Source organism: Anser brachyrhynchus (genome assembly GCF_964034855.1).
Source record: "Anser brachyrhynchus genome assembly, chromosome: 1".
Taxonomy (NCBI): domain Eukaryota; kingdom Metazoa; phylum Chordata; class Aves; order Anseriformes; family Anatidae; genus Anser; species Anser brachyrhynchus.
This window is the reverse complement of record NC_137694.1, coordinates 99,537,278-99,546,580: the sequence shown is the minus strand read 5'-3', so window position 1 is coordinate 99,546,580 and position 9,303 is coordinate 99,537,278. Positions and strand designations below refer to the sequence as shown.

Below are 9,303 nucleotides of genomic sequence, written 5' to 3'. Positions count from 1 at the left end.
GCAGCTGCCGATAATGAAATCATATGCAACAGGTTCTCCCTTCACTAGGAGAGCTCCATGGTTTTACAAATGTCTCGTTAGTGTGTGGGTAGCCTTTGCTGCCTCGAAGAGTTTTGCTTCTTGAAGCAAATTGATTTCCCCTCAAAGTCAACATAAAAGCAAAGTTTTCCAGCCCTTCACCATAGCTGACTCTTCCACAGGTGTCTGTGCAAGATCTAATATATGTGTTAATGTGCATGCAAGGATGTTGCTAGGAAACTTGTGAGAGCTAAATGAGGAAATGCTGTTAATAGAGGCAGGCAACAGAGCCTCGAAAGTCTTCCTTTGCAGCTTTACTGATGGTTGCTATTATACAAACGGGGCCAACTGTGAAATTGGGTTGGGTCATCTCTGGTGTCAATGGGTCTTGCTTAAATGGCAGCAAAAAAGCCTTAGTTTTGTTCCTGGGGTAGGGTCCTACTGTAGCTCCAGCCCAGAGAAGCTACCCAGCATCATCTGCTTTGGGAAGGTGTGGGCAAGGACTTTCTCTTTGGATTAGTTTGTGGGGTTTCTACTCTGCCTCATTTCACTGATCATATTTGGTGCTCCCTGGTGGGTGGCTGCAGATTTTTCTGAGCCCAAGACTGGGGTAGCATTTTCCCAATCAGCCTGAAAATACTGTGCAGTGCCTGGAGCACAAAGGTAAGTGACTTTCTGCCAGTGCCTTTGCATGTCTTAGTGTTTAATTCAGCTCAAATGTCGCCTTAAATAAGAGATTTTTCTCCCTTCTTCTAGGTGTAAGAATGCTGTAGAGCCCAAGAAGTGCCAATTTAGCAGGGAGTGCTTATACCTTCTCTGTGGAAGAGGCCAAAAAACTTGTCTCAGGTTGACTGAGGATATATTTAATACATGATCTTCCGAAGTTAAGTCTTCTTGCCTTCCCTCCTAAAGGTACATCATTTCTGTAACTAGTCTTGTTCTTCCTTCTGCAATTATTGTCCTCAGGAAGCAACCCTGTTTCTTCTCACTATGGGTTCTGGAGAGCTGAGCTTGCCCTCTTTTGGAGAAACATGGAACCATGTCTGTTATGCACTTCCCAATCACTGTAAAAACTAGGACTGATAATTCTTATTCCCAATTGGATCTGCGACATTCTTTTACTTCAGCTTCTCTTCTACCTTCCTAAATGTGTAACACTTCTCTTCATGCCTGCATTTGTTGCATTTATTTATTTTTTTAGAAACTGGCCTCCCTGAAAAAACGTTCAAGTCAACTGAACTCCAGGAAAAAAAAGGGTTTCCTTTGGAAATAACCACTTGTTCTCTTAGCCAAGAGTGACCTGCTGATGCTTGGTCTCAGATGGAGAGGGAAAGTCATTTGTGCACTCTGATGGGATGCAGGCAAGTTGTGCACCCTATAAGCTTTTTTGTAATGAGTTGGGGTGGAGTTGTTCCTCATGAGTCCTGAAGTGTAACTCACTTACGTGACTCATCCTAAAGTAGCCCTGATGGCTCTTTACCCCATCACGTGCCAACTAACTGTTTTTGCAGGAAGAAAAAAAGAAAAAAAGGAATATTTTAGCAATCTTAAAAGGCCTATTGGAACAATTCTCCACTCCCTTGCTCCCTAGTGTTCAAATCCAGATTTTTTTTTTTTAAATCTTAAATAAGGCTTTGTGTGCCCAAAAGATTGTGTGATTTTTCCATCTCTTAGCTGATCTAATAAAAAATAATTCCTTTCCCTACAAAATTTCTCATCTACAGCCTAAAGCCTTCACAACTACAATACTACCACTGTGAACACAGTTGCCTCCATTTCAATGAATCCAACTGTGGAGAACTCAAAGGGAAATTAGCTGTGCAACCATTTAAAAATGACTCAAATGCATTTCTATGCACAAAAATGTCATAGCATTAAAATCTTGAGTCTTTTCAAGACGTGTCCCCTTTGTGTGGCTGGGAATTGCCCTTCTCTAATAGCATTAACCTCCCGTTTCTGTCCCTTCATGACCATCAGGCATTAAAGATGAGAGAGTTTTTGTTGTACAGGGGTTTAATGCCTAGAAAAGCATCACTAACCCAAGGCTGAATCTGAATCTTGTCTGTCCTGAGTGGGGATGGTTTGGGGAGAAATGCCTTTGAAACTGATGAGTTATTTGTAACACTAGAATACATCTCAGTGAAGATGGATTAATGGGTAGAGTACAGCTGAACTGGTGAAAGGTACATGATTAATTCAGTTTTGACAGGACTGTATAATTTATAGCCTGGATAACACCTCCAATTAGGCATATCACATTCTTTATTTCTGTGGCTGTGAAGTCGAGGAATACTACACCTGAATTTCAGGCCCAGCATGCTTGGTGCTGCACAATCAGAAATAAAGGTACAATGAGAGAGAGAGCACCTGAGAAATGCTGAGACTATTTTGGAAAGCAGTGCTGCTCACTAGTGAAAAAGTGGACTATTGAAGCTTTCGTGCTTAATGAATTCATGACATAATTTGCTTAATAAATTCATGACATTTCCATAAATGCCTCAGTTTCTGTCTTTGTAGCCATTCCCTCCCCTCGTGGAGGCCAAGCTTGGTTCCAGGAAAAATGAGAAGAGGAAGGCTTTTTAAGAGGACAGGAGGAGAATTGCAAAGGTTCATGTCTGGTGATGCTGTAGGTGATGTGATTTCGGGTGCCAGTGTTACCAGATGTTGAAGTTTTGCTTTGAGCAATATGTGTGTTTTTGCCTTCTGGTGGGCTGGAACTGTAACACAGGACTATGGAAAAGGTAAATTTGCCTGTAAAACAGTCTGTCCCAGTCAGAAACAGGTCACTGTGCCTCATTACAGGCATGACCGAGGAGATGAGGAAAACTAGCTAGGCTGGAGATCCTGGGTCCTGTGAGGGCATTAGCTGCCCTTGCCATGTTTCCACATCTAGCAGCCTAATTAAAGCATGCAGGGAAAGCAGGCTTAAACTAAACTTCTGTCCCTTTGCACTTGGGAGCAGGAACATCTTCCCCCCCTCAAAAAATAAAATAAAAAAATATATATTGCTAAGCGAATTTTAGTCAAAGCTGTCACTGCAATGGAGACCTCAGTGTTGTACCTGTCTGTCTGTAGGACTTGCAAGGCTGCTGTGGGAGCTCCACCGTGCACCTCCATGTCACGCCTTGGGGCTACTGTTCGCTGCACAGCTTGTACTCCCCGTGTTAGCGATTTAGGAAGTATCACTGCATAAATCATCATGCAGGGAAATAACTCCGCGTCTCTGCCAAGTGTCTGTTTTCCTGTAGTCTTCCCCAGTATTTCGGGCTGGATTGGTAATGAGCAGAGAAGACTGTAGTGCTATATTTGTGTGGAAGTGAGATGCCAGCTCCTTAAGGATTTGTTTATTGGGCTGCAGGCCAAGGCATATTCTGGGCCTTGGTTGCATGTTACTTGCTGCCTTTATTTAATTCACTGTGGAAGGTTTGAAAGTTTGACTCCAAAGACATGAATGCATCATTGCACAGTCCTCTGGTTTTACTAGCAACATGTGAGCAGTGAGGAATGGGGGTAAGAAGGAAAGAATTAACAGTCAGTGTTGTTTGGGTGAGAGGATCAACGTCTGTTCTGTGGCCCTGCTATCCTTCTGGTACAGCTAAGACATGAACCGTGCTCCTGTCTTTTCACAATATTAGTGTCCAGTTTATGAAACACTTCTGAAAAATCTGGTTTGTACCTTTTTGCCTTTGCCTTCCTAGAGAAAGCCAGCTGCCTTGTTCTTGTTCAGGAGAAGGATTCATCCTTGGAGATAACACCACCTTGAAACCATTATAGAACATAGTATCCCTGGTAACTGGAGCTGATAACATTTCTATACTCAGAAGAAATTTGTGGTATGTTAAACTGGGAGTTGAATGGGTGGGGGAGGATACTTCATAAAAAGCTGCCCTGAGCCTCTAGAGGCAGGCTCAGGAGTCAATGTGAGATGTCCAAATGCAACCTTTTGTAGAAGCATAAACCCAGTGCCCAGGCAGTAATGTCTGCATCATCTTTCAGTGTATGTCCAGGAAAGTCACTTAGACCTTGCCTGCCCTACGTACATCTTAATTTTTTTAAACTGTGTTAGTTCATATACCACACTGAGACAACTTTAGTTGGTTAGCATGCCCTGTATCGGTATAAACTTGCTCTGATTATCTGTTGAATAAAACAGATTGAATTTAAGTACTGTTGCAGTGATAGAAAGGTTTTGATTCACTACCACATGCAAACACGGAGAAGGTGAGGGGCCTGGGCTTCTTCAGCCTGGAGAAGAACGAGGTCGGGGACCAAAGAGTCATCCTTCCGTGCATCCGTGGAGGTCATCAAGAAGGTGGAGGAAGCTCTTTACTGAAGGTAATTAATGTCTAGAACAGGTTTCCCAGAGAGGTTGTGAAGTCTGTGTCCTTGGGGGTTTTGAAAAACTGATTGGTCAAAGCCCTGAGCAATCTAGTCTGAGATGAATATTGACTCTGCTGAAATTGTTAATTTGCTAATTATTTTTGAAGTAAGAAAGATTTTTAAAAAGTGACTTTATTTTTTTCTCAGTTTAGTCACCTTATAGGCAATATTTTTTTTTAATTCAAAGCTTTAAGAAAAAAAAAACCTTTCAAATCTCTTCTTTATTTGAGAAGCACTAGGACTAGAATCACTCCACAAAAAGATGTAATATGAGTAAAAACACTTTTGCTAAAAATTCAGTTGAAGCACTTGCATCTGGCCTATGTAAAAGCTCCAGTTTTAGACGTATTTGGACACAGCGAATGATACTGGGAGCAGTAACTAGGACTTCTCAGATTTATTTCATATTCATTTTCCAGTTTCACCCCTAGGGGCTACTAGTAATAAGGCCCCCCATAGGTTGGTCCAGTGCATGCCTTTGAAGAACACACAGATGAAGAAAAAAGTGAATTTATTATTAAAGGCTTAATTTAGCTAAATAGAGTTGAATCTGTGCTACCAAACTGACAACTCTAATCTGTTTCCATAAAATCTGGAGAATTCCTTAGTTCTCCAGTTGTATGTGAAGGACTGTGTTCCCCCAGAAGAACATGCTGTCTCTGACCAGGACCCAACTGCTGCTACCTCGTATCTTTTGGGAGCTCCCAGTTTTCAAAAGGACAGTTTTGTTAGAGGTCATGTATGCCTTGCTCCTGATACAGCACAGAGAAATCCAGGCATGGTGTGATAACACAGACCTTGAAAGAGGGGGCAGAGAATGCAAAGCAGAGGAGAACAAGAAAGGGGTGATAAGATAGAGGGTGCAGGATAACACTGGACATCCCAGGCCTATGAGCAACTCACCAGAGATGAGACAATGAAACGCGGACCTCAGAGCAGGGCAAAAGCAGTTTTAAGGTTATCAAAAATAAAACAGAACAAAATCCAACATGTGTAAAACTCTCCATGTGTAGTAAATATGGATGCAGTGTGGACTTGCAGACCAAGGAAGAAGGAGTAAGGTGTAAAATATTGCTAGAAAATGTGTAAAAACATCTCCATATGGACCTTAGATGGAGGGGAAAGAACGTACTAGCATCGTAATCTGCCCTGCAAAAAGAAAGGGAGGGTGTTTGCCAACAATATTGTGTAAAGTAAGTTTAAATGTATTATCACTTAAACTTTTTCCAGGTAATATTATTCCTTCTTTCCTTTTTTTTTTTTTCCTGCAATAATGAGATCTGGGCAAATAATATTTCTTTGATTAGACTGTTAAGATTTCAATTACACTGACAATAAATTATTGGATTTATATATGTCCCATTTCCATATTGTCTGTAATGAGAATTTGAATGCAAAAATGGCAGTCGGCAGGTGAATGATAGCTATGAAAAAAATAGAAAAGGAACAATGACTTGGAAGGGGTAAGAACTTCCTCTGTCTCTGCTTTGTGCCCTCTAGCATGCAGCTTGTTCTTCTGCCCTCCCAATGTGCAGAATCCCACTAGACCCTTTTTGTAGTACCCCACAAGATCCTTTTGGGATGTTTTCTGGGGAAACCAGCAAGTGAGAGATACCACAGACAGCAGCCAACTGCAAGTCAGATGGCACGAGGAAAGTATATGGGATGTAGTTTCCCCCAAAGGTGGGGGCAAGCAAACTTCTAAATTACTGTCTCTATTAGTCTGGCCCGGAGCTCAGGGCTCTATTTCCTGCATCTGTCCTTTTCCATCTTTTTTTTTTAATGTGAGGGGAACACTGTTAAGATCCCAGAGACTATCCTTCTGCATGCAGTGGCTGCGCTCAGTCTCTGCTGTGCTGGAATGCCAGCCCCAAAACCAAGAAATGCTTTTGCCAGTGTGACCCATTCTGTCTCAGACCATTTTGCAAAGATAAGCAAAAAGTGAGGCGAGTGGTGTAGTGGGTTTTGTGCTGCTGAGCGAGGCACCTCGCTGAGACCGCTGCTCTCATTTCTCATACTGTACCCGTATTGTTGTTGAAAGCATTCATTTCCATTCACCTTTAGGAGTTTAATTTGCATAATCATTTTTCTTGCGAGGCTTCAGAATTGGCTGATCTGGACTCTCCACTTCAAAATATCTTAACCGTGCTTTTCAATATGCACACAATGTGGTGAGATAGAACAAAAAGATCTTGTTGTGTTACCATAGAGACATCCAGGGCCTAAGAAGGGTTTCTGCTCAAAATCGGACTGTTAAAGGGACAAGGGGCTGTTAAAATTTGATGGAGGGTTTAATCCTTGACCGGGCACTAGTATAAATCAGTGCAGTCAGGATGAAATGAACTGGCAGTCCCCGTGTAGTGCTTTACAGACAGCACTCTTCAGTCCAGACTGGTCCAAAGGGGCTGTCATCTCAGTAGCTTCAGTAAAAAAAAAGGAGATTGGGGGGGGGGGGGGGAAGGGCCAGGAAATTCACTTGAAAATGTTAAATCACTTTACGCTTTTCCTTCATTTCTCCCCTTCTTTTGATTTAAGTGCTAATTAAGAGACTTTCCCTTGCACTTAGACAACCAAACTTTGCTTTTTAAGCATACATTTTTTAAACAGTGCTAAATGAATGCAGCAGTGAGGGAAGGTGCCAGGCTGACATCTCTGCTCTGGAGACCCAAGTCCTGCGTTCACAGATGAAGGCATAATAGCAGGACTTTAGCTGCATTCCTGCACTGACCTGGAGAAAACGTGCTTCAGACTGAGAGGACGCTACACTCTGTGAGCCTGCTGAGGTTTTCAGTGTTGGTGCTGTAATTGCCAGCTATAATGATGGTTTTGTGCAATGGAGGGAGAAGAAAACATCTCGCTATGTACATAAAGGGAAGTAAAAATTGGTTGGGAGTAGATTCAGCAACAAAACCTCCTAGCAGTTAACACTCTCTTTGCTTGGGACTAAAGTGTCTGAGCCATCCATCTGAGCACGAAAAGGGTGCTTACAAACCTTGCTTTAAACCAACTCATTTAAAAGTCCTAGTGCAATACAGGGAGGCAATGCTTTGTCCCGTGGTAGCTAAACAAGGTGGACCTGACATTATAATTCCTAAACTGGCATTTGAAAGAGCATTGGTGAACAAGTTTTGTAAATTCGCCTTCCATCTTTGTGTGGCTGTGCTGGGAGATGAAAATCTGCCTCGTGTTAGAGATAGAGCTATTGCTCTCCTCACTGAAAGCAGCTGTTGTTACAGGACCTTAGGAGACTTTTCTCCGGGTTCTGCTGAGGGCTGAGATGACCCCTTCCCACTGTCCTTAAGTCAGCCCTGACACTTCCTTCTCTGGCCCTGATGGACCGACCTGTTAGCAGTCAGCAGTTATGCCATGAGCACAGTAAAGTCTCTAAGGAAAGACAGTTCTGCTCTCCATCTCCCTTTGCCGTGAAACAAACCCTTCCCGGCCCGGGCTAATGTGAATTATGCACACCCTGCCCCGCATAACAGGCTTGTTGTGCCAAAGCAGTGCATTCAACAGAGCTAAATTCATCCACATCTAAGACACTCTTTACTCCTCAGGCACTGTGCACTCTGACAAATACAACGTGGCCCATGGCTAACGCTAAGCAACGGCAGGCAACGCTGTCAATAATAGCTTGGAAATTTGCATTCCTCTCAGCAGTGATTTACAGGGTGGCTTAGACTCCTTCCAGAACAGGTGAAAGGAAGATTAGCTGGCATGGGTTCAGGGCAGCTTCCCTGCACCGCAGCAAACGTTGCTACAAGGAGAGGCTTCGTTAGTCTGCAGTGGAGCACAAGCAACTAGAGATGTTAGCTAACAGGTTGTGCAGAAGTGCAAGTGTCTGTTTTATCCTTACATTGTTTTATTCTTATGTTACTTCTAAACAGAAGGTTTCATTTGTTCCCATGTGTTTCCCTGGATTTTGGAGGGGTTGCCTTTGGGATGTGTCGAAGGACTGAGGCAGACCCTCGATCAAGATCCTAAGCACTTGTCACAGGAAAGCAATGACAGACAGGGGTGAAGTGCGTGCTTCCCAGAATTTATCAGGGACTTTGGTATGATGTTAATAAGTAGCATCATGCTTTATACACGGAAAAGTTCTTCTACCAGGGGAACCCTGCTCAAATTGACCTTTAGACCAATTAATACATAACCCCTTGTTGCTGCAGGGACCACCTAATCTATAGATACAATGCACTGTGGATACCAAATATCTGAGCTATCTCACACCTTGGTATAACAGGAATGTTTTGCTCAACTGCAAAGTAGTGTAGGCAATATTGGACTCCCTGAGCCAAGCAACCCTATTGAATCAAGAGAGGTGGTGAGGGTGCTACAGAGATATCTGCATTGCTCTGCAGTCTTGTCAAAATCAACATTTGCAGGACATGGAAGTCTGCCCCGTGCTCTCCAGACAGTCCTGTACATTCCTGTGTTTTTACGATTTCTTTGCATAACTCTGGCTTTTCTAGATGACTTGTGAAAGTGACTTCTAATCCAGTATGTTATTAAACATACAGTTTATTAAAGGCCCCATTAGCAATCCCAGGATTAAGAAAAGTGGCTGTAAGTTCATTGGCACAGGCATTTCAGCCTCTTGTTTCCCAGGTCTCTTCCTTCAGTTTTAGTCCCCATACAAGAAAAAGCAAGGAAGGGGCTGAAAATAAGTTTTGTATGGTTACTAGCTGTCAACGAACATCAAGCAGTTAAGAACTGTAGGAAGCAGCAATATCTTTTATTAGACCAGTGGATGCAATAGGGAAAAAACAGATGAGTTTTCAGGCATGCAAACCCTTCTTCAGGTCAATGTGCCCAAAAGCGTGTTGCTATTTTCCAGCTACATCAGCCGGTCTAGTAAAAGTTATTGCTTCTCTGCAGAAGTTATTGCGGCTCACATATCTTGAG

General features: G+C 42.8%; 1 long non-coding RNA gene across 2 annotated transcripts; it reads left to right on the top strand.

The window, feature by feature from the left end:
- Window positions 1–316: 316 nt before the first annotated feature.
- Window positions 317–2,824, top strand: LOC308188581. Of its 2 annotated transcripts, XR_013945608.1 has the most exons (5): window positions 317–508; window positions 606–681; window positions 775–930; window positions 1,220–1,379; window positions 1,743–2,824. It is a non-coding gene; the product is annotated as an uncharacterized lncRNA (long non-coding RNA). The 2 variants fall into 2 exon arrangements; XR_013945609.1 differs by having other exon boundaries at window positions 1,220–2,824.
- The last annotated feature ends 6,479 nt before the right edge of the window (window positions 2,825–9,303 follow it).